General features: G+C 36.0%; 1 protein-coding gene and 1 pseudogene across 1 annotated transcript in view; one reads left to right on the top strand and one right to left on the bottom strand.

Moving 5' to 3' along the window:
* The window catches only part of LOC105293276, a 71,640-nt pseudogene extending 66,803 nt beyond the window's left edge, over window positions 1-4,837 (bottom strand).
* The window catches only part of TMCC3 (transmembrane and coiled-coil domain family 3), a 238,759-nt gene that overhangs the window by 50,533 nt on the left and 183,129 nt on the right, over window positions 1-5,097 (top strand). The window lies entirely within an intron of this gene.

Raw genomic sequence — 5,097 nt, 5'->3', positions numbered from 1 at the left:
AATCACCATATTTCTTTCTGCTATGAATTCGACTATCCTAGGTACCTCATATAAGTAGAATCATATAGTATTTGTCTTTTTGTGACTGCCTCATTTCACTTGGGATAATGTCCTCAAGGTTTATCCATGTTGTAACATGTATCAGAATCCCCTTCCTTTTGAAGGCTGAATACTATTTCGATGTATGTACATACCTCATTTTGTCCATTTTTCAGAGTATGGACACTTTGATTGCTCCCACTTTTTGGCTCTTATTAATAATGCTGCATGAACATTATTTACAAATAATGCTGCATGGACATTATTTACAAATATGTCATCATCTTAATTTCACCTCCTCTATATGCTATGTGCCAAGAAAAACTTAAAAATCCTTTGGCATCATCAAAATTAAAAACTGCTTTGAAGGACGTTATCAAGGCAGTGAAAAGAAAACTCATACAATGGGAAGAAATATTTGCAAATCATATGAGTCTTATATCCATAATATATAAAGAACTCTTACAACTCAACAATAACAACAGCAAAAACCAAATAACCCGATTAAAAAATGACCAAAGAACTTGAATGGACATTTCTTCAAAGAAGGTATACAAATGGCCAATAAGCACATGAAAAATGCTCAACATTATTAATCATCATGGACATGCAAGTCTAACACTTCATATCAACTAGTTACATGAAAAATGCTCAACATTATTAATCATCATGGACATGCAAGTCTAACACTTCATATCAACTAGATACTATAACAGGTGTTGACAAGGATGTGGAAAACCTGGAACTTTCACATACTGTTGGTGCGAATGCAAAATGGTGCAGCCACTTTGGAACACAGTTTGGCACTTCCTCATAATGTAAACACAGAGTTACCATGTGACCCAGCGATTCCACTCCTAGATGAAATGAAATGTGTCCACACAAAACTCGTACACAAATGTTCATAGCAACATTTTTCATAATAGCTGAAAAAGTGGAAGTAACCTAGACATTCTTTAACTGATAAATGGATAAATAAAATGTCATTTATTCATATAATGGAATATTATTTAGCAAAAAAAAAAAAAAATGAAGTACTGATAAATTTGGTAACATGGATGAACCTCAGAAAACACTATACTAAGTGGAAGAAGCCAGTCAGTCATAAAAGACTGTCTATTATACGGTTCCATTTATATAAACTGCCCCAAATAGGTAAATCGATAGAGATGGAAAGTTGGTTAATAGTGACTAGTGTGGAGGGTAGAGGTCAGGTAGCAGGGTAGAATGGAGAGTGACTGATAGTGTGTATAAGATTTCATCTTGGGATGATAAAAATGTTCTAAAATTAGATAATGGCGATGCTTGCAATGTACTAAATATAGTAAAACCCACTGAATTGTATACTTTGAATGGATAAACTTTATGGTATGAAAGTAACATCTCAATAGAGCTGTTAAACTTTAGCAGCAATTTCTCAGCATTCCACAAGATGAGGGTGTTATATCATGAAAGCAGTCTTTTTTTTTTTTTTTTACCCTCTATAAAGTAGAATGCTGTACTCTTTTTGGAGAAGAAATTAGGGAATTTGCCACTGAAACTTTAAGAAAAAAAGAAAATTAAAATATTTTATTTCTCAGGCTTGTAAGAAATCAAACAAATTTTGGCAATATTTATTCCTTTTCTAAAAATGTAGCATTTTTTTTCTCTAACAAGTGAGGACAAAATTAACGAAATTGAGCTCCGCATCAGAGGACTTTACCAAACCTTAAAGATATTTTTGGTCTGTCTTTCCCTTGGCATGTAAATCTTTTTCTCTCTGAGTTTGTAGGCCAGGTAGTGTATACCATGGCACTGTATGTCTAGACTTCTCACCTAAAGTGATCTCTTTTTTGCACACAATTCTCATCTTCTTCTCTTGGTGTTTGGTCCCTGCCAGTCAACTGACTTTTAATAAAACAATAGCCAACAGTCTTCTTCCTTCTGCCTCATAAGTCCGTTTTAGGCTTATTAGTAGGAGTGCTTAAGGCTAATTGAGAGAGCTGTGCCTATTAATTTTCAAAAAGGTTTTACCTATTAATATTGGAGTTTTCTGTAGATTTTATTTATCCCTATCATTCCTGGCTTTGGTTACCACACGGCCAAACATCAGTCGGATTCTCCTTTAACTCTTAGCTCCCCTTGCCTTTCTGGTCTCCCTCACACAGGGCCTTGTGTCTGGGTGCTGGCTGATTTCTTCACCAGATTGTGGAATCTTGGGAGGACGAGCAACAGCTTTAAACTTCTCATAGTGCCTTGTGCTACATAGGTGCTTAGTAATTATTTGTTGAATAATTCTGGGCAGATAGAACTTAAGGATGCAAGTCACAGAAAAGCAGTTTCTATGTAGTAGTAGCTATGCATTGTTATTTAATGTCCGCTAAAAGAATGTTACACAACCAGCTGAGAAAAATGGGTTCTGCTCACCGTCGATTGATTATAACATAGTTATACAAGTATGCTAACATGGCATTGATGCACGTGAATTAAACCACAAGAATGACAATAATGTTTGACTTTTCTTCTTGACAGTCTGTGAATAAAATTTGTCAGTCCAGAACCTCCCGAAGGCACCTTTGGAATGTGAGCTCTGGATGTCTTTTTGGTTTTTGTTGTAGGGCTGATGAAAGCCAGCTGTTCTGTCAGGTGGTCTGACCAAGAGGAAGATAAATCTAATCCAGAGCCATGCACAGACTTTTAAAACAAAAGTCTTATTTCCTAATATCCTCTACTGTACTATAGCTTGATTTTAGTTGGCCATGAAGAATGTGATTCTTCTTAAGTCCCTGTGGTTTTGATTGTTGTTAGAACTAGAATGTGGAATATTTACCATAAGAGAGTAGAAGATAAAAATTTAATTTCCGTTTCAGTAAGTTGATTTTTAGAGATTAAAGAATGAGGATGTGAATAGATGTAATGTAAATGTCACCATCTTATCAGTACTGATGGCTAACATTAGAGGGGCAAGAAGCTGCAGGCCTGATGACACTGATAATCAGCCTTCCAATTTATAGCTCTGGCGACGTTTCCTTTACTCTGTCCACATTCCATTCCATCTTTTCAGGGAGGATGAGCCTTGCTCCAAAGTTCTGGCAATGTGAATTTGAGACCTGGCCCTGCCTTTGACTTTGGATGAATCTTAGCCTAGATTATCTTGTCCCCAGACAGCACTTTGGATATTTGTGGGGGCAGTCACAGTAAGGGGTGTTACATTATTATTTGATTTTATTTCAGGATAATAAAGGTAGTATTGTAAATACTAATTATAAAAAGAGGATGGTGAATCTTTAGCTTTAGCACTGAGAACCACTTGAGTAGATCATGGGGCTCTCTGAGGCTTTATTTTTCCTTTACCTCCTTCTGAAATGGAGATAATGTCTGCCCTACCTATCAGAATTATTTTGAGGATCAGATGTGGAAATAATGTGAATCTGAGTCTCTGAGTGTGTTTCCCTGAAAAATGGAGATAATGTCAGTTTACGTAGCCCTTGTAAGGATTAAGTAGCATCACATATATAAAGCACTTGGTAAATGGTAAAGCAAAATGCAACAGTAATGTGTCCACCATCATTTAATTATTTAACCCTGAAGTCCTACTATTAACTCTGCTGCCTAGCCATCTGTCTTAATGTTGACTGTGTGTATTTGGTGATGTTTCATTTTTATATCCCAGATCTCACTATGTCCTCTCTCTGAGCCCTTCCTGGAATTCTTTTTCCGTTTTCTCTGCCTCTCCCAATCTGCTCTTCTCTAAAAATTTATCTCATCTAATCTCACACAGGTTCCAGTGAGAGGAGTCTTCTCCTTCTGTTAGTCTCCTGTTCATTTACTTTTTAGAGCAGACGGTTATCTTTCTATGCACGTGTATCTTATTGCTCCCTGGAATTTAAGTCCCTTGGCCTTAGCACAGGGCTGTGCAATTGGTAGATACTCAGCAGTTGTTTGTTAATTTTCCACACACAAGAGACATGCTTTAGAATAAAACAAGCCAGCAAACCTAAACTTTTTCTTCCTTGAGGATATATAACCACCCAAGCAGTAAAGCTAAATAGTTATAGGCATACCTCAGAGAGATCATGGGTTTCTTCCAGACCATCTCAATAAAGCGAATATTCCAATAAAGCAAGTCACATGAATTTTTTGGTTTTCTAGTTCATATCGAAGTTTTGTTTACATTATACTGTAGTTTGTTGAGTGTGCAATAGCATTATGTCTAAAAAAATGTGCAAACCTTAATTTAAAAATATTGGATTGCTAAAAAATACTAAACGTCGTTTGAGCCTTCATTGAGTCAATATCTTTTTGTTAGTAGAGCATCTTAAATTGGTGTTGATGGCTGCTGACTGATTAGGGTGGTGATTACTGAAGGCTTTAGTAGCTGGGGCAATTTCTTAAAATAAAACAACAATGATTTTGCCATATTCTCTTCTTTTTTTTTTTTTTAACAATGGATTTCTCTGTAGTATGCGATACTGCTTGATAACATTTTACCCACAGTAGAGCTTCTTTCAGAATTGGAGTCAATTCTCTTAAGCCCTAGCAATTACGTTTATGTAATATTCTAAATCCTCTGCTGTTATTTCAACAATCTTCATGGCATCTCAAGAAACCAGGAGTAAATTCCTTCTCAAGAAACCACTTTCTTTGCTCATCCATAAGAAATGACTCCTCTATAAAGAGTTCACAACAATTCTGTTTTACCATGAGATTGCAGCAATTCAGTCACATCTTCATCCTCCACTTCTAGATCTCTCCCTATTTCCACCACATGTGCAATTAATTCTTCCACTGAAGTCCTAAACCCCTTGAAGCCATCCATGAGGGTTGGAGTCAGTTTCTTCCAAATTGATTAATGTTGATATTTTTATCTCTTCCTATGAATCATGAATGTTCTTAATGGCCTCTAGAATAATGAATCTCTTTCCAGAAGGTTTTCAATTTACTTAGCCCAGATCCATCAGAGGAATCATTATCTATGGCAGGTATAGCCTTATGAAATGTAGTTCTTAAATAAGACATGAAAGTCAAAATTATATCTCGATTCATGGGCTGCAGAATGAATGCTGTGTTAACAGATAT

This window comes from Pteropus vampyrus, unplaced genomic scaffold, assembly GCF_000151845.1.
Source record: "Pteropus vampyrus isolate Shadow unplaced genomic scaffold, Pvam_2.0 Scaffold70, whole genome shotgun sequence".
NCBI classification, from domain to species: domain Eukaryota; kingdom Metazoa; phylum Chordata; class Mammalia; order Chiroptera; family Pteropodidae; genus Pteropus; species Pteropus vampyrus.
This window is presented reverse-complemented; position numbering and strand designations above follow the sequence as displayed.